The sequence below is a fragment of the Plutella xylostella genome, chromosome 26 (genome assembly GCF_932276165.1).
Source record: "Plutella xylostella chromosome 26, ilPluXylo3.1, whole genome shotgun sequence".
NCBI lineage: Eukaryota > Metazoa > Arthropoda > Insecta > Lepidoptera > Plutellidae > Plutella > Plutella xylostella.
Genome location: NC_064006.1, coordinates 2,946,479 through 2,968,146, shown reverse-complemented (window position 1 = coordinate 2,968,146; position 21,668 = coordinate 2,946,479). Strand labels below are relative to the sequence as shown.

The window sequence follows — 21,668 nt, the reverse complement described above, 5'->3', positions numbered from 1 at the left end:
GTGGGTCAACCATTTACAGAAGCCGCAGATGTAGTGGTGATTAAGACTGCTTCACAGTTGAGTTTCTTCAAGAGGGAAATGGCACTTGAATTAGCAGAGCTATGCGAGGATACTGGAAAAGTGCAGTTACATCCACAAGAAGATGTTACTTTGGAACCTGGTATTAATAAAGTATTTGTGTGGACCACCCCGGCAGTAAATGCAACCCTAAAAGTTAACCAAAGTGAACAACGGCAGCCAATGTATGAGAAGGATGTTGTATGTGAAGAAGTTGAGAGTGATAATGGTTCTGCAATTCTTAAAATTATTAACAGAACAAATGGACCAATCAAAATTAAATGTGAGGAATGTATAGCAAGAGCTGAATTAGTAGAAACACCAGAGTGTTCTGAAGCAATGCCTAATATAGGAGAACAACTGACAGATAAACAAAGAAAAGAAGTAATATCTCTCCTGAGGGACTATGATGACTGTTTTTCTGGCAGTGCTATGGCGCTTGGTAACTGTGACATTGAGATGGTGATTAAACTAAGGGAGGATAAGATCGTAAATTACAAGCCATATCGTATGTCATATCATGAAAGAGAAGTAGTACGAAATGTTGTATCTGAATTATTAGAAGCTGGTATAGTTGAAAAGTCTACTTCACCATATGCAAGTCCAGTACTCTTAGTCAAAAGAAAGGATGGAGGATACAGAATGTGTGTCGACTACAGGGCGCTGAATAAAATTACTGAAAAGGAAAGGTACCCATTACCTGTTATACAAGATTTACTTGACCGACTTGTGGATAAGACTGTCTTCTGCTGTCTAGACCTGGCTAATGGTTATCATCAGATACGGATTGCAAAGGAGTCCAGGCCATATACAGGGTTCATAACGCCTGACGGGCATTTTCAATATCGAATGATGAGTTTTGGGTTGTGTAATGCCCCTGCTGTGTTTCAAAGGGCAATGAATGAGATACTTGCACCTGTAATCCATGATTGTGCTGAAGCTTACATCGATGACGTTATATTATGGGGAGATGATTTTAAAAGCTGTTTGGACAATCTAAGAAAAGTGTTGGAATTAATTAAAGCCGCAGGAGTAAAATTGAAACGCAGCAAGTGCACTTTCCTCACTGAAAAAGTGGAATACCTCGGTTATGATATTTCTAAAGGAGAACTACGTCCCTCACCGCATAAAATAGCAGCTGTCAAGGATTTTAAAACACCAGAAAATGTTCATGAACTGCGCCAATTTTTAGGCTTGGCAAGTTACTTCCGCAAATTTATCGGTGGGTTTGCAACTATAGCCAAACCATTAACAACTTTAACCAAAAAGGATGTAGAGTGGTGTTGGGGCTCTGATCAAGCTCAATCTATGGATAAATTGAAGGAAATACTCACGACTGATCCAGTACTGGCAATTTACAGCCCGAACCGAGAGACACAAATCCATACTGATGCATCAAAGCTGGGTCTCGGGGGCGTACTACTCCAACGTCAAGATAATGGAGAATGGAAGGCAGTTGCTTACGCCAGTAGACAAACAACTGCTGCTGAAACTAACTATCATAGTTTTGAATTGGAAGCTTTGGCTGTGGTCTTCAGTATTATGAAGTTTAAGGTATATGTGACTGGCCTTAAATTTGTTGTGGTCACCGATTGTTCTGCTTTGAGATTAGCATGGTCTAAAAGGGACTTGTCACCGCGAATAGCAAGGTGGTGGCTAGATTTACAAGAGTATAACTTTGAGGTTGAACACCGACCAGGAACATCTATGGTTCATGTGGATGCTCTCAGCAGAAACCCAGTACTATGCGAAATAAGACAGATAGAAGAAAAAGACCTAGTAACAACACTTCAGGCTGGAGACGAAGCTATACAATCCCTTAGTTTGAATTTAAAGCTGGAGTTAGAAGCCAACAAACACAAGAAGAATGGGTTACATAAAGACTTTAGAATAGTAGATGGGATCTTGTACCGCATAGTAAATGGTAATAATAAACCTGTTTTGCCCAAAGGTGCTAGGTGGCACATTATGAAAATATACCATGATGATCATGGGCATCTTGGCCTTGAAAAGTGTCTTGAAGCCATACAGGCGAAATATTGGTTCCCAAAGATGAGAAAATCTGTAGAAAAGTATATTTCCAGTTGTATTGGTTGCCAGTTTGCTAAGAAACCAACTGGAAAACAGCCTGGGCTAATGCATCCTATTCCTAAGGGTACTTTGCCCTTCCACACGTTACATGTGGACCATTTAGGCCCTTTCTGTAAAAGTAATGGTAAATCTTATATTTTTGCTATTATTGATGGGTTTACTAAGTTTGTCTGGCTAGAGTCAGTTACGAGTGCAAACACTAAAGGAGCTATCACTGCATTGAACAAATTGTGTCATATTTTTGGATTTCCTGCAAGAATTGTCAGTGACCGAGGGACGGCATTTACATCCAAAGAGTTTCAGAATTACTGCAATGACCATGGGATAAAGCATGTATTGAATGCTGTGGCAACACCTCGAGCGAATGGTCAAGTTGAACGTTTGAACCGCACAGTGTTGAACTCTTTGACAGCTCACATGGGCGAGGAGCGTAAAGGCTGGGATGCGTATCTGCCTAAAGTTCAACTCGGTATAAATTCGACTACTAGTCAGGGAACCGGCAAGTCTCCTATGGAACTACTGTGTGGTTTAAGACCCCGTTTAGCAGGCGAACTAGATGTTGCTGTGCATGACTCTAACCTATCTGAAATAAGAGATGATGCATCTAAAACTATTGAGGATAATGCAAATAAAATGAAAACCAGGTTCGATAAAGGTCGGCGTGTAACTAAACCAATCCCGGTGGGAAAGATGGTGATGGTGGAACGGAAAATAATGCGACCAGGACTCATGAGTGGTAAACTTGTACCAAGGTATGCGGGACCCTATAAAGTGACTGCAGTGTTACCCAATGATCGCTATGAAGTGACGTCAGTTACAAAGGGAAAGAGGATGTACAAAAACACAATTGCCCGAGACAAGCTAAAAGTGTGGAAACCCCGTGAGGGAAGCTCCTCTTCAGAAGAGGACTTGACTGAGCAATGAGTCCTATACAAAATACTTTAAGTGTGCTTGCCTTCGGGGCCTCACAGCACTAAAACCATATCATGCTTGCCTACGGGGCCTACACAGCATAAGTGTGCTTGCCTACGGGGCCTACACAGCATAAGTGTGATTGCCTTCGGGGCCTCACAGCACTAAAACCATATCATGCTTGCCTACGGGGCCTACACAGCATAAGTGTGCTTGCCTACGGGGCCTACACAGCATAAGTGTGCTTGCCTTCGGGGCCTCACAGCACTAAAACCATATCATGCTTGCCTACGGGGCCTTCACAGCATAAGTGTGCTTGCCTACGGGGCCTACACAGCATAAGTGTGCTTGCCTTCGGGGCCTACACAGCATAAGTGTGCTTGCCTACGGGGCCTACACAGCATAAGTGTGCTTGCCTACGGGGCCTACACAGCATAAGTGTGCTTGCCTTCGGGGCCTAACAGCACAAAAGCATCTGACAGTTATACCTATGGGGCCTCTCCAGTATGGTGCCTCGGGGACCGAGGAATTTCAGGATGGCCGAACTGTTAGAAGAAATTTATCATAATACCCTATGTGGCCTACATTCTTATTCGGAGGAACAAAACACAGAACAGAAGAAAGGTGTCTATGGTGTGGGCGATTTTTGACGTTTACCGGCATCTTGTTCTCAAGCATAAATTGCGCATGGCTTCATAATTTTAATTTAAGCGAATCCTAGAAAAAATAACATAGTGAGTAAATATTTTAACGTTTAAAAATACATACATAAAATATAACACTGGTCATCGCTAGCTCACACTACATACGACCCTGAGGTTCCCCATTTTATGTGTGTTTAGTTTGTGTTGAGTTGAGGTTTCATTTCATGGAAAGTTTGTTACGATTCGGTTTGGAACCTTACCAACATAACTCTTTAACCATGCCCATGTATATTCGTATAGTAATTTTATAGGTTGCATAGTATGAATTACATTTCTCCAGTCATTCATAAAAAAATTCTATAATAATTATTTTTACCTATTTTTAGTGCGAATAGTAAGCATCTTATAATACAATAAAAAAAGGTCAGTGTAAAAATAATTATGTTATAGAATTTATAGTTTTTTTTTTATGAATGACTGGAGAAATTTAATTCATACTATGCAACCTATAAAATTACTATACGCACATACACTTCGATTTCTTAAACTGATGTTTATTATTATTGTAGATTTAAGTTATACAATATTAGACCCAGTACCTATAATTTACTAGGTATTTTTATCCAGTACTTGTTAAAATTGGTATTAGCATGAAGAGGGCGTGAAACGTGGCAGTTCTGAAAAAAACGTTTTCAAGCGGTAAATGATTTTTTTTCAATTGCTTAACCTTAAGTAAAAGGTTTTAAGATTTCAATAAAAAACCGATAAATAAACATTCCTATTTGCTAACTAGTCCGCCATACTCTTTAAGTCAACCACGTATACAGGGTGCCGCAGAAAGGGTACACTAAGCCGATACTATGCCGTTTGCCCTTTTTGCAACACCCTGTAGATAACTGGGGTCGGCAAAGGGCGGATTTCCGTTAGTTCCACAAACGGCTTGGTATCTCACATAAATAGAAAAGGGCACAGAATTGATTTTCAAATGAATACTGACGGTCTTCTTTGTTTCAGGTAAATTTGTTTCTTACATTTTGCTGAAAGAAGATTGTAATGGTGTTTGTTTATGTAAGTTCTTTTCTTATTTTATTATCGTAATCGTACACATAATTTCAGGTTATATTATTATTAGTATATCAGGCCAGCTAAGCTTATTTTTAACCTCGGACGGCCAAAGAGAGGTTTTATAAGTTGAACTTGTATGTGTATATCTACGTATCTGTGGTAACGTAGCTCTCAAACGGCGGAATCCATTTTCGTTGTGATTTTTTTGTCTCACTATTTCCACAAACAAATTTTTTTTTTTTTCTATAAACAAACAAAAAACCCGACAGCACGCTAAAAAGATGAAAACAAGCCCCAATGTTAATGGAAAGTATCGTAGGCGGGGACCAGCAGAGGGTTCACCATTTAGCTGAATGTTACTTAGAAAGGTGTGTGGCCTTGTGTGGCGGTCAAGTTGGTTGTTTGTTTATAATTATATTTTTTTATTTGTAACTATTTAGTTGTTTTTATGTTATGAAATTTTACGTCAGTAGTCGGGTTTTAGTTCATGAAGATTTTTTATTTCAATAATTTTGGTGTTTTTATTTAAATACCTACAATATGCATATATTTGTAATGTGCAAATCAGGCCTTTTCATTTGATACCCCACACGGCATAGTTGGAAAAAGATTATTTTTTCGATCATCACGTTATGTCCTCTAGAGGGCGCTATGTACATTTTAATGTAACGTCACATAGCCTATAACCATCGCGCCATCAATACGCTTCTAACCTATACATCAAAATCTATCAAGCCGTTTAGGCTACAGGAGGGAACAAAGAAACAGACATAGGTACATACATACAAACATACAATCGAAAAACATTACGATGGGGCAAAGCTGGCAAAGCCAGTTATGAATAAGACGATACTCTATGTTTCTACATTAATTTTATTACTTACTATTACTTGTACAGAATTTTATCTTCCTCGCAGTAACTCGTAAAACTAAATAAAGTTGTGCTGACACATCTACGATTCCACGTAGTAATGAGAAAGTTTGGTACGAGCAAACTTTTGGGGAGTTACCACGTATGACACTGAATTTCATTATCAAAGCTGAGCTTTTTAAGTAAGTATATCATACATATGCACTCACGACTGTAATCCCCGAAAGGGTCACCCACTTTTCGCAGCACATTATTTTCTACTCACGTGATAGGTTGCGAACCATATCGCCTTTTTGCAATAAGTACAATGGAACTTAGGTTAGGATACACATCTAGAATCTAGATGTGCAGGTTTCCTCACGATGTTTTCCATCACCGTAAGAGCGCGTGATATTATTGTACTTAAACTCCTTAATTCAAAACACAATTTAAAGAATTCATTGGTACAGGCCAGGATTTGAACAGACAGACAAACAGACCCTTCGCGATTAAATAAGTTGTTCGGAATGCAGTCTGTGCATTTTCATATTTTTAACCAGAAAAAATATCAAAAAATATACCTACGTATTGTACTTACTGCATTTTGGTTTTCTCTTATATACCTACCCACATAATTATGACTGTTTGTATATAATGTAAAAAATACTTCCTGATAACAAATTACTGTATGAATACGTATAATCAAAAGGGGCCCTTACGATAATTGGCAGGGCTGCTTCAAGGGAGCAATAATTACCCGTATGAATTATGCTTAATTATGTCTCTGGAAATTTCCCTTACAATGCATAGTCCACACGTGTTTCCAGAGAAACCCCTAATTTAGGGAAATGCTGATTTTCTGAGCCACAGTTATATGGAGTTTACAACTGAATATGAACTTGCAAAACTAACAGGCAATGTGTTAGTTCAGTGTTTCAATTCAGCTCCATAATGTTTGCATTGTATACAGTCAGATTGTGTTGATTTTCAATTTTGTTACAATCAATCGTTGGAGATGTATATTTACTATAATAAACTAGTTTTTAGGTAACTTTATAGAGATGTGAAGGTGGTAGAGCATGCCCAATGCAAACGGGACAACTACAGACTAGAGCTCAGATTCTCATGTCACAAACACGGTTGCACGACCGTGTTTGTGACATGAGAATGCATATGCACGCATAATGCATCCGTAAAACTGGATACATTCCCCCAAAGGTCTCCGAAACGTTTTTGTAATATACCTACACTAGGGCTTACGAAAAAATCATCAAAAGATTAAAAATAAATATTCCTTCGCTTACGAAAAATATTTGACCAACAATTTAAAAATCAAACAAAACTTTGCTACCCTACCAGCGTTTTTATTTCACAAAGGGACTTAAAACCGGCTTCGGATAAGTAAGTTACGTGTATGGGAGATCGAAAATAACTGAGTTTCGGTACTTTGTGGAAACAAATTGCAGTACTCAGTTCAAATTAGTTTAGAGTCGTCGATATCGACGGACCAAATGAATACAAATGGCAGAGTTTAGGGAACAGATCGGCCCTGGAGGGTTACTCTATACTGAAGAAAAACGAACGAACGAGAGTCGTGCAATTGGCACGTATTACAATGAGATAGAGTCGCAGCAGCGCTTCGAAATTTCGTTTATATAAAGTGACCCCCTAAATTTGTTTACTTGTGAAATTTGTTGTTCAATTGCTGAGGTATTTAGGGAATCTACCGGAATTTATGCTTGGTGGTTTAGTGAGAGAAGTTGGGTTTGGTCCCGGTTTCCAATCCAGACCCTCATAAAATATACCAACTAAATAAATACACCGAAACCCAGTCGGGAGCATACAGTTTTTCTACTGCAAACGCAGCCTAAACCCTAAATCTACGCACTAAACAACTACTTGCCAGCTTGCTCAGAGTAAAACTTTTAATTAGGCCCTCAAAATTCGGAGCTTAATATTAAAGTCGTAAACTAATGCATTCCTAATGCACGCGACGACGCAGAGAAGCGTATACTGAAGGTTAGTTAAATAATTTTAACTTAATTACGTACGTACGTACATACAGTTAAGGAAAGGCAGCTTGAAAACATCTGACAGTCGGGTTGCCCGCTTACCCGACAACTCTCTCAGCACAAGCTTGCTTGTGTTGGGGTCTACCAACCCGCACTAGGCCAGCGTGGTGGGCTAGGCCTAAACCCTTCCTTCATTGGAAGGAGATCCGTGCCCAGCAGTGGGGTAGTGATGGGTTGATAGAACGTTGGGGTCATTACACGTGTAGAATGTATCGTCTACGAAAGCTATGGCTAATACTAGTTTATTATTTCTGTAAAAATAACAAAACAGTTCTATTATACTTCTACAAGACTTTAAAATGCGTCCATTCAATAAACAATTGAAAGCTGATGACTGAAAAACGATTGCCTCCTTTCGCAAAAACACCGTTCACCGCGTTTTCACCTTCCATTTGTGACAGTCGCTTTCTTACCAAGTGCACTATTGTTCTTCGGCGTACAATTTACAAGGCGCATTCAATGTTCAAATGTACAGTCAGCAAAAAAGATACGTAGATCCCCCAGCGCAAACAATTTTATAGTAAACTGACGTGACAGTCATATATATTTGAATCATTTATGTTCCACCAATGAGTCTCTTTTGTTTGTAACAACGAAATTACCTACCAAATTATTGTTTGTGAGAACTTTAATGTCTGGATATCGGCATACTGTGGGATAAAAGACATGCTCTCACTCTCAGTAATTATGTTTCAGACAGTGACAGCATGTCTCTTTTTTATTTCACAGTTAGCCTTTATCCAGACAGTGTGCAACAGACCCATACATAAAATTACTTATTAAATGATTAATACATTTAGGCCAGTAGGTAATATTTACTGTGTGTATTTTGTCTGTTTTCTCATAAAGAAATGAGTGCTATGATTAACGTTGCTGACTGTACAAATGTACAAGCTGTACGAAGTGTTTCTAGAAATCCATTGTTAGAATTGGGTCCTTTGTTTCGTATAGAATTTGAGAAAGTGACGTCAAATATCGAGGCGGGAAATATTGTGCTTATTTCATACTTGTTGCAAAACGTTTCTGAATTCAGAAAGCCTAGTACGGGGCGCATTTAAGACATGACAAGAGTTTTGCATCGCGCAGCCTCAAGAGCGAGCGTGACGGAGAACTTTTGTCACGTCTTAATAGGGCCCCGTGCTACATGGCCAGGTTGTTGCAAAAGTCAGACCCACTGAGTCACCTTTCGGCTTAGATACTATACCGCTTTTCAACACCCTGTATGGTGTTTTATACATATAATAAGGGGGCAAAGAGTAGGGCTGCGATTCTTATATTGCGAATACACTTATAGCATACGTTTCATTATCCGCACAGATTGTACAGGATGCGACTTTTCGACTTAACAGGATCCTCAATAAAAGTTGCTCAGTATAAGAGTAGCTCAACCTAACAATATGCAAGTCACTGATAAAAATCCACCCTCTATAAATAAACCTTTTCCATTCCGTTAAATATTAAAAGTCGCACTCGGCACACCAGTCGTCACGTCACAAATTCGTAGATTCGAGACTTTATCTCATTTCGCCAAGTTTAATATACTGAATTACAACTTGTACAGTAAAAACTTGTACCTACATCGTTAAAAAACATGGGAGTAGCAGTTACGTGTTTGAATTATCATAATTCATACGAATACACACGTACACTTCAATATTGTAAAGAGTAAGCATGATTGTAATAAGTTAAAAACTCAAAAAATAATAATAATAATAAAAAACGTTTATTCCCTGCCATCGCACACACACAGAAAAAAAGAAAACATAATGAAAAACAGTAATAAATGAACACAAAGAAATTATAACTAAACAAAAGAAATAAATGAGAGGTTATGTGTGTGTTGTCTGGCACCGAAACGGACGGCGGCAAAGCTAAGGCGGTAGAAGATACATTACCTACTACCGCGCTGATTTTCAGCCGCTTCCCTTTATGATGCCACTGACGTAGTATTGTATAGTTATGTATAAATAGGTAGTTATGGCAAGTGCACCACCGGCAGCTGTGAACCAAGGTCACCCGGGGTACTTCACACGCATAACTGGTTCGTGTTTTCAGCGGCCCCTAGTGCCTCACGCGGCTGTAAAAGGCTTTCAGTGCCTACGTTGCCGCCGTGCTGCGCCCACACTGTGCCATAAACTGTAAATAAATATATGATTGAAAATAACAATGTTTTCAAAAATGGTTTAGCCATTGTAATGCTATGCTATTTTTAGGGATTGATTGATGCGATAAAGGTAGTTTTTTATGCATTTACGCATCAATCTTCCGATAGAGTTATTAAATATAGCTACTTACAGAATATAACTGTAAGTATCATGTGAAAACGAGGCCATAAAACAGCTATAAAAACAATGTAACATTATCTTACAGGTTATATTAAATTTTCACACCACGATACGAATAGGTACAGTCGTTAGGAAAAGTTGATAAAAAAGATGTTTAAATAGAGCCTTTAAATAAAACCAGTACCGATTTAGATCCAGATAGCTTTAGACCTGGCTCTCTCGAATGGAACCTTTGTGCATATACCCAAGGTCTAAACTGCCTTCCTAAGCTTGGACCTTTTCCCACCACGCTGGTCCACTGCGGGTTTGTGGGTTCACATATCTAGATGTGCTTAATCTAGATATGCAGGTTTCCTCACGATGTTTTCCTTCACCGTAAGAGCGATGGTATGTATATACATTGTATTTAAATTCAAAGAACTCATTGGTACATGTCAGCGCCGGGATTCGAACCCGCATATCTGGCGTCCGCTCTTAGATCCTTCTGCTCAATAGATTGTTACTAGCTGCACCATTCGAGTATCTACTACCTAAAGCTTTGATAGTTTTTCGAAAACTATAAAAAAATATGTTCTTGCATAAAAAGTGGCGCTTTTAGCGAAAACTATCATGAATTAATTGATATGTATGCAAATGACAGAAGAAACCTAAAATTTTTGTTTTCATAAATTGCTAACTGCGTATTAGAGGTTTAGTGCCAATTTCTCAATAGTCGGTTAGAGCATAACCAGGGAGTAGTGGTTGACTTTTGACACATCTGTCATGAATTTTATATGAAGATGACGTTTAATTTATAAATCAATCCCTGTCGGTTAGATAACCGACAATGGAGAAATTGGCACTTAGTAATCGTCATAGTTTCAAGCTCCATGCATGATGTCAACATGATGTTAATAATTATTATAATATTATGGTAATTACCTCCATACTCTCCAGATGTTAATCTGTTAATGGCACACACTACGGACAAGATTTATGATGCTAATCATGCTAATACTAATTACTAATAAATATATTACCTCTTTGAAGCGGAAATATGTATTCGTTTGTTTGTATCGAATAAATGTTTACTTACCGTTTTTAAACCAAGTACTGCAAATTTTAAATATTTATCATAAAAAAATATGAATAAGGGCCGATTTTTCAATAGCGAGATAAAAGTTATAAAAAAAAAAAAAAAAAAAAAAGTTATCTGGGGAATAATTCTGAATCTGTCGCGTCTGAGTGTTTGTATTAGACAGTGAAAGTATCAATTTTATTCCTCAGATACCATTTATTGGACCATTGAAAAATCAGCCCTAAAATAACAAATACAAGATTTTATTCGTTCTCTGCAACAAAACTAACATGAATGATTTACTTTTGACGTGCACTGTACCTTAATTATTAGCACTAGCATTTCCGCTGCGATCAAACACGAACATCCAACGTGAAGGCTTCAGTCTCGGCTTTCATAAGATGTTATACACACATCCTTACTAATATACTAATACTAATTACTAATATTTATTATTTATTTATTTTTTATTTATTTATTTTATTTTTTTAGGAAAACTTAACTAACTAATAATCTAAAAATAAACTAAAGATAACATAGGTCTAACAAGTTTCCACCTTTAGGTAAAACATTATTAACGTATTTAACGTACGTAACGGGTATTTAACAAATTAGTTAAAGAATACTTTAGAATACTTATTTTAAAATGGTTATAATTGAGAGACTTTAAACTAAAACTTAAACTAATACACGGGTTTGAGAAACAAAATAGCCACGAGCCAACCGGTTGCATATTGAAGGTAAACTGTTGGTGAAAATGTCTATTTCGTTATAATCACACAACATATCATTAACTACCTGTGGTACACGCCAGAAAAAGGAATTAAGGAAGGAATATTACTAATATTACTAATATTACTAATTTACTATTTACTAATAATGTCTGTCTGTCTGTCTGTCTGTCTGTCTGTCTGTCTGTTACTCTTTCACGCCAAAACTACTGAACGGATTTGAATGAAATTTGGTATACATACGGTCTAGACTCTGGGAAAGAACATAGGCTACTTTATATCCCGGAATTCCCACGGGAAAAACTTTTTAAGGCGAAGCGAAGCGCGCGGGAACAGCTTGTGTTATATATGCCATTTTTTAAAACTTTAAAGTAAAATAAGATCGTGAAATGTAGTATTATTGTTACTGGAAATTACGCAAAAGGATTAAATTGAAGTAGATGACATCCTATACGGCCGCTACACGAGTTCGTTATGGACGTATACAGGGTGTTGCAAAAAGGGTATACCAAGCCAAAAGGGGGTGATATTTTTTTTGCGAATTTCCAAAACTTGTGAACAAAAGTTGTTCAGAACCCCTGAGTCACCCCCTTTCGGCTTACCCTTTTTGCAACAGCCTGTATAAACTCATTATATATGTGGGTTCCACCACGGGTTTGTTATCAACGTAGATAAACGTTACTATATCGCGATTCGCCGTAAATACGGCGCTGTTATTGATGCACGTCGATAACGAACCTGTTAGCTTGGTACTATAGAAGATGCTGAAAATAAGACACTGAGGAAGTTTGAAGTAAAATACTTTTATAAGGAACACAAACTATTCAAAAAGGAATCTAATAACAAACAGAAATCCTTAAAAGTTATTCTTGTTTTTTTCTGCCATCTTGAATGAATGAATGAATTAATCGAGTGACCGGCCAGTCAATGCGAATCACAGACAATATAGAAACTAAATGAACTAAAGAACAACTCCTAGAGTAATCCGGCCAGACCTATGATGAAATAAGTAGCTTGATATTAGTAAAGAATAGCATTGGTAAATTTAAACGCTAACAGTCGGCCGTCCTGTTATTGGGAATGTCCCCATTCCCTGTCGGCCATTCGAACGCTAACTAACAAGTTCTAAATGTATGTTAACAAACTGAATGAATTAGCAAAATTAATAAAGTTATTATATCTATGCGGTGATATTAAATGCACTTAGCAATCATAATTAAAAACAAAACTCAAAGAGACTATAAGTAATTAGTAAACCATATTCCGGCTGTTCGTATTGATGTACTTAATGTTGGTCTGACGCTGGTCTGCTACGCGGCAACGTTGCTAGGTGAATTTTTGGTCGGCTACACTGTATGTTCATTGTTCCTCAGAATCTGAAATAGGTACACAAATTATATATTAATAGTTGTTTTTTTTTTTTTGTTTATTGTTCTACTGCTGGACAGTGCGCTCCTTATTAGTGTTCTACTGCTGGACAATGGCCTCCTTATTGTTGTTCTACTGCTGGACAATGGCCTTATTATTAGTGTTCTACTGCTGGACAATGGCCTCCTTATTGTTGTTCTACTGCTGGACAATGGCCTTATTATTAGTGTTCTACTGCTGGACAATGGCCTCCTTATTGTTGTTCTACTGCTGGACAATGGCCTTATTATTAGTGTTCTACTGCTGGACAATGGCCTCCTTATTAGTGTTCTACTGCTGGACAATGGCCTCGGAGCAGAATAAGTCAAATTAATTCGTACGAGTAGGTACATTAAATAGTGATTATTTGAATATTGATATGATTTTGTTTCTGATATAATTTTAAAATTTAAACATAATCTTTATTTATTTTGAGTAACATTAAAGTGAAAGAAAGTATTATTATACTTAATAAGAGTATTATAAGAAATATAGGCTCAGTTTACATATAAAATGTCACTAGTATTGTGGGCACCGCTTGTGCTTCGGCATACCAGTCACAACCCAGTGTGAGTACCGCTTGCACATCGGCATACCAACCACATATACTCGGACAACATACTTACTCTTTATCAGATAAATAGTATAGTGGGTACCGCTTGTGCTTCGGCATACCATTCACAACCCAGTGTGAGCACCGCTTGCACTTCGGCATACCAGCCACTATATACTAATTATCATTAGGTGAGCACCGCTTGTGCTTCGGCATACCATTCACAACCCTGTGTGAGCACCGCTTGCACTTCGGCATACCATTCACCTTTTATTATAACAATATTAAAGTGTGTGTATTATCATTCAGTGAGTACCGCTTGTGCTTCGGCATACCAATCACATCCTTGTGTGAGCACCGCTTGCACTTCAGCATATCATTCAACTTCATTTATCGGAACAATACTGTTCGGTCATCCATTCTCATAATATATTTATAATGCAGGTATCTTAGTATCAAAATATATTCCAATTCTTCTATTTTATATATAATATTCTTGTATTTTTATATTTAAATCATCATTTATTATAATAACAACAGTGTGTTAAACATTTTGATTTATTAGGACAATACTGTTCAGACAGCCATTCTCATAATATATGTATATAAAATGTAAGTTTCTTTCCATGTTCTCATAATGTATTCAAATTCTAATATTCTTGTGTCTTCATATTGAATCAACATTTTCTTTGTAATTTTATTAAAGTGTGTTAACCATCTTGATTTAATAGAGCTTTAGACAGCCATTCTCTTAATATTCCAATACATTCTTGTATTATGTGTATAAAATGTAAGTATTTTCTTTCCATATTCTCATAATGTAGGTATTCCAATCCTTTCATTTTATGTCTTATATTCTTGTGTCTCCATATTAAATCAGCCTTTTCTTTGTAATTATATTAAAGTGTTTTAACGATCTTGATTTAATAGATCAATACTGACCAGTCAGCCATTCTCATTATGTAGATTTTTATATGCATATTCTCATTTTATGATTATTCCAATTATATCTTCATATTTAAATCATCGTTTTCTTTATCATCATCATATTCATCATACAATATGTAAATATTCCTATCCTAAAACAAGAACAGGAATTAGAGTAGGAAAGTGAGAAATAAATTGCATATTAGTCGCAAGTAATGAGTTACATCCACAGCTTAATAATGTACCTAGTTAAGTACGGTATAATATTATATTATGTACTTTTTATCATAAATCGTTCTTATTACTTTTATCTATTTACAGGAAAATTAACAAATATTTTGAAATAATGATAGTTAGCCAATTACAAGTTTTCAATTGCTTGAGACACGGACAAAAAGTTAAGTGTTACGGTGGCCACGAATTAATTATGAATTATTCATATATAAATTAGTTGATGTAATGACATTCCTATTATATTGTAACATGATTACATTATAATTAGTTAAAGTTTCGTGGAATTTTATATTAATTATTTTAAATTGACTGAATCTTAAGTATTAAATTTTCTATCAAATGAATATAATATAATTAGAGTTAGTATGCATATGAGTTGTAAAATCAACAGTATAAAGATTTCAATTATCAGTTTTAACTATGAAGTTCTCAGTAAGTAGTTACATAACATGACAATATTTGTGCATATTACATGGTGCATGGTAATAATTAGCATACCATGAGAAGAGTTTACAATCAAGCATTCAGTAAGTAAATAAACACACATAAGTAGGTAAAAATATGTAGAGGTAAATACAAGTAGGTACTTATAGCTACCTTTAATTAACAGCCTTTTCAGTGTCGGCATAATTAAAGCTAGAAAATACTTAGATACCAATGGTACCTCAAGATACAGACCAAGCTTAGTTTGGTGACCGCTATCGCTACTGTATACTATTTTTTTTTAATATGTGCAAAATATGGATTAAATATCCTACCTCATTATAAATTTCATCGATGTCAGCATATTCAAAGAAAGTATAGTGCATTAATTTAACCTACTATTTTTATTTTAGATAAGTACAATAAAGACTTCTAAAAACATTTCTTTATAAGTACTTCATAGTTTTTTTTTGTTTCCGTCATTGTCTTCAGATTGATCTAGAGTATTTCATTCACCTTGTTATGAATAGTGGAGGACTGTTAGGTTAATTGTATTTGAAAGTAGGTTTCATCACATCATTTCTACATTTTTATGTAAAGGGTGTTTATTTTTTTTAATTTTTGTTTTATTGAATTGTTATCATTTATATATGATAAGCCCAATGGAATGAAATTTGTATGTAGGTACTATGTCAACCTCGCCTTATTATGAGGACATGGGCTTATTATGAGTTTCGAATATAGAATATTTGATTATATATAGAATAATGTCACTTTGTTTGACTTCTCCTTTTGTAGGTAAAGCCAGCAAAGTAAGATCATGTATAATTAATTCTGAACCTCTACGTCAGCTAGCCAGCGGCCTCACAAATAAACGATATATTTGAAATGTAGGAAATAAAATAGATTTGAAATATTTTGTCATTACTGCTATCTGCGCACGCCCAAATAGTATGAGATGGGTTCTTGGCAGTTCCTACAGGGATATTTAAAGTAACTGATGTGATGACTGACTGTGCAAGAGCTTTACAGTCTATTTATAATGTCCTGAACGGAAATTGATCTGAACTAATTGTAAAATACCGTATTAAATTGATCATTACCTTCATCTAAGCACCAATCCGTTAAAAGATATAGTCAATTGCTATTTTAATTCCTAATATAATTAACTGTAACTATTCAAGAGGCAATGACATAAAGTCTTCACAAATTTGCACTCTTTACTTCCATGACTATAGTTAGACTGTATATGTAATCAGTAGTGGTGTTCCTTATTTAAATAAATTAATAACTAAATAAATAGTACCTATAGTATAGTTTTTATTTATATCTGTGTTGTTGACGTTATGTGATTCACACCAAGGTAGAGACTTAGGTATAAAGCTTCCACTATGTTTTTGTTTTTATGACGCTTCCTTATGTCTGGTAAGTAAAGTTAGTTTTCCTTTGTAGTCATCAAAATGTATGGGATTTCAACTGTCCAAAAACCAATAATATAATGGACAGAGTATAATTGAAATTTTCACACTGTAGTTTAAGTTTTAAAATTCACAAAATGTAAGCACTTTTAGATTGAAATCAATGTGAGACTGAGCATTGCTATGTATGGAAGCTGGTCAGTAGTTAGTTTTATTTATATTTTAGTATTACCAAGTTATGGAAAAACCAATAAAGAAGAGAGAGAATATTCCAGGTTCCGCAATTTGTTTGTTGTTAGACATTTGTAAGATAGTATTATGATAATGCATGGGATATAATCCTGTTTAAGTTAATCTAATAAAGATGAAGGGTTTTGCTAAGTCAAGGAATACAAATATTGTTTTCTAAAATTGCTTATAATCATAATATAAATTATTATATTTTATATATATATTTATATTTAGTATCCATCCATCCATGTACCCGTGCAGATACATCAGCTGTCCGACACCCATAACACAGGTTCTGCCTAGCTTGGGGTCGGATGGCCGTGTGTGAGATGTCCCCACATATTATTATTATCATTGCAACTATGTTGGTGTTACATTAGTTATAATTCTAAGTAAGTACATATAATTTCCATTATCATAGTCTCCGATACGAGATAACAACTTTTCCTTAAATCTCAACCAAGCGGTAGGTACTTAAAAATACAAAATATAACACTTTATAAACATTAAAGTTGTAATATACCTATGGTTATTTATATTTATTTAGCAGATCATGAATAAAGTATTCAAAACTTAGGCATCTAGTGGTATTTACCAACAGAATAATAACATGTATTTATACTTAATGTTCTTAGACTACGGAAATAATGTTATCAGATTTAAAAGTTGTCTGAGACGTCCAGCCTTCTTAAAGGTGTTGGAAAAGACCCATATTGAAGCTAATATGGATAACAATATGTCATAAAATGGGTGATTGCATGTACATTCACTCTCACTCAGCACAAAAGGTAAACAATCTTTGTGTGTCCTTATTAATAAAAATACAATTAAACTAATTAACTAAAGCCAAAATACTTACTTTTCCACCTTTATACATATATGAAGTTGCATTGTTTGTAAAACAAATCCAAATCTGTTTGTCAAAGTCTCCCAGATTCTTAAAAGGTTAATAAGGTAGTTCACAATATATTAATAACGTAAGTTTTCCGTCGTAAAAACAGCATTGATGAAGAAAAAAAACATATTGTGTATGAGTCCAAAATTAGTTTCAATAAAATTCCCAATTAGGTACTGTGGAAGTCCACAGTTTATGTTATGATTTGTTTCAAAAGGAATTATATGAATTACTAGTAGGAAAATGCTCATTATTATACATAAATATTATTTGACTGATGATACACTATGACATTATAAAATTAATAATGTTATTCAACATTGATATTTATTAATTGAGGCATTATTGTACTTGTATTAACACAATTTATTAAGTAATTATTTATTGTACCTAATGTTTTAATTATGGAGATAGCATGTGTGCATGATTTGTACATCTGTGACCAGATAGAACAGAGAGATCTCAATATTGTGCTGAACACCTGTTATTCATACATTACCTATGTTCACAAATAAAGAATTGAATAAATGGTTTAATTACGAAATCATTCATTCTATGCATTTCATGTGTATTTATGTTTCATTTCATAAATTAGTTTTTAAATTAATTCAAGTAAAAAGACACTCCAAGGCCGCTCAAGATCCGCGCCAAGCAAGAAAAAATACATTATACGTCTTGGATTTTGCGGATATTACTAATAGTATTAATTAATACTTCTGATTTGACCTGCCTGTTGCGACGTGAATATCTATGGATTACACAGAATAGACTGTGCTATTTGATCCTTTTGGACATTGTTTATATCCTGACTTGTTTAAAATACAGGTACGTACTTACTATCCACAATAATATTCTGACGCAAGAAAGTTAGTAATGTAATGCTAAACCTTTACAATAATAAATGAATGTAACATTAAAATGCAATACAGGTTTGTAGGTCATGATTAAATAGGTACTAAATGGTAATTTAATGTTCTCGACTAATCTCTGTATTTGACTTTCATATATATTACTTATAGCTGTTCCCGCGAGCTTCGCTTCGCCTTAAAAAGTTTTCCCGTGGGAATTCCGGGATAAAAAGTAGCCTATGTTCTTTCTCAGGGTCTAGACCATATGTATACCAAATTTCATTCAAATCCGTTCAGTAGTTTTGGCGTGAAAGAGTAACAGACAGACAGACAGACAGACAGACAGACACAGTTACTTTCGCATTTATAATATTAGTTAGGATATTATTAGGACATCCTTATCTTTCCTCTTAAAAGTATTTCCTAAAGAAAGAAGTTCAACAAAATTTTACAGTTTGCGAGCCAGGTCGAACGGCCTGGGTGGTATGATAACTAATAGGTATATTGGAGTATTGTTTATCTATTGTCTCAATGGTGAGGCATTCAATGTATAGTTTTAATTCATATGTTGTATTTTTTTGTTTTATCATGTATTCGAAAATAAGAAAACAAATGACAGAAAATAATGTAAGCATGCGGGTAAAATAAAATTATATATCTGAGAAGTTCTAAAATAGATGATGCATGCACCTTCACTAAAGGCACCAATAAAAGCATACACGCACACAAAACATTTTCGTCAACAGATAGCATACAGAAGAAAAATCAAACGCTCTTACGTACGTGTCCAACTCCAGCTGATGGAATAGAGAGAAAACTTCGCCACAGATTATGGATTTTGCATTTGTATCACTTTCTGAGTCTTTTCTTAGCCATGAAAACTCATTTTCCCAAAGTTGTGTGTACTTCTGTGTCCTTTTTCTTCGTCAAAACTTTTCAATTTTTAGATGGGGTGCTTGCGTTATTATTATCAGTACAGGATGCTTGATCGGCGTTATCATGTTTATCAATCACGTCATGACGAATGGATATTCCAAACAAACAAAAGCAAAGTCACAAACAAAACAAAACAAACCTCAAAACTGTCACATGTCACATGTGACATTTGACGTTTGTAATGACATTAGTGGCTGCGTTCAAGATCGTCCAAAGTAAATAGTCGACTTTTTTTTTTTTTTTTTGGTTTTGATTATGTGTTTTTGCCTAATTATATGAATAGTAAAAATGTGTAAAAAAAAGGGTATTTTAGCGTACTCTATTAGTGTTATAGATAGATAGATTATAGAGCACGCTTAAATGATATAGAGTAATAGAGTACAATACTCTAAAGGACGGTTGGCATTCCATGGTGGATATTACATCGCAATATTAAGTTTTTTTTTTTTTGGTTCTTTACATAGTCCAGTCAGTGTCTATAAAACGGTTTCGTCAGTTCATGCTAGAATTCAGTTATTACTTGATCAATTGAATCAAAGACGCAAATAAACTTTTTGATTATTAATTATTGATTGAGTTGCTACTGCTAATTCACAATAATGGGAGGAATTGCGAATTCTCCATTTTGCATTTAGGCCGCGATATTTCAAATAAAGTACTGCAGCATTCACTGTTGCTGTTTGCAAGACAACGATTTTAATACATAACTACCTTATAAAGCTGTGTTTTGCACTTTTCGATATTGAAATTAATCACAATGATAAAATTTTCGCCGAATATAGCGTGATGATCGCGTTTTTACCTTTTATAACCTTATTTGGACTTTACGTGATATTAATTTCTTAAGATAGTGGTTAATGATACGTAAATTAATTTTCAGTGATCATAGAAACTGCATATTGTTATATAGATAACAATTTTCATAACTAAGCACAGAAATAAAGTCACTTACCGGTGGGCGTAGACTTACTCATCTCAATTCTGAAATGTTAGCTTGGTACTATAGAAGATGCTGAAAATAAGACACTGAGGAAGTTTGAAGTAAAATACTTTTATAAGGAACACAAACTATTCAAAAAGGAATCTAATAACAAACAGAAATCCTTAAAAGTTATTCTTGTTTTTTTCTGCCATCTTGAATGAATGAATGAATTAATCGAGTGACCGGCCAGTCAATGCGAATCACAGACAATATAGAAACTAAATGAACTAAAGAACAACTCCTAGAGTAATCCGGCCAGACCTATGATGAAATAAGTAGCTTGATATTAGTAAAGAATAGCATTGGTAAATTTAAACGCTAACAAACCCGTATACCGTCGTTATGAAATACAAAACGAAATTAAAAACCCTTCAATATGAATAATGCTGTTATGCCTAATATAACGCTATTTAAGTAACATTTTCAAGCTGTAATATATTAAAAACCTTTACCGAATTTAATTATGTTAGTAATTAAGTACTCCCTAACTCATTTCTGCTGAGGCGTATGAAATTAAATTTGACATTGTGCTTATATTTCAATGGCCATGAATGGTATTATAATTCATACAATTTTACGAGTAGGTAAATACACTTTCTACCAGAATAAATAGTCGTAAAAATTAAAGGAACATTATGACAATCATGCACACGACCAAAATGTTTGGTAGGAATCTATGTATACAGGTGTCAGTTTTCCATTTCATAACAGTAGGTCTCTTCTCTACCCATGTATAACAATTCCTAAAACCTTTTTTTTTTGTATAAATAGTCTCCGATCCCACAGACAAACTGTATATAAACAGTTTTGTGGGATACATTAAAAAACTACAATTAATATGGAAGCTTAATAAATAAATAAATGAGCTATAGTGCCACAATCTTATCTGTTCCGGTGGTCAAAATGTGCAACTAACGAAAAGTCATTGTCAAACGTCATTTCATACTCTGTGCGTTATTTGAGTTGTCAATTTCAATTGTTGTTATTTAATTTGTTTTGTGATTTTCTGGGTGAAATACTGCCAAAAGCGCTGTAATGTAAGGCAAGAAA

At 35.1% G+C, this 21,668-nt stretch overlaps 1 protein-coding gene and 1 long non-coding RNA gene across 2 annotated transcripts in view; one reads left to right on the top strand and one right to left on the bottom strand.

The window, feature by feature from the left end:
* LOC105390486 (dopamine receptor 1) overlaps positions 1-21,668 on the top strand; it is a 108,347-nt gene that overhangs the window by 33,489 nt on the left and 53,190 nt on the right. The gene's annotated exons all lie outside the window — the stretch shown is intronic.
* Positions 12,548-20,198, bottom strand: LOC125490626. Its single transcript, XR_007267797.1, has 3 exons — positions 19,484-20,198; positions 13,798-14,803; positions 12,548-13,140 (listed from the first exon to the last, which is right to left on the bottom strand). It is a non-coding gene; the product is annotated as an uncharacterized LOC125490626 (long non-coding RNA).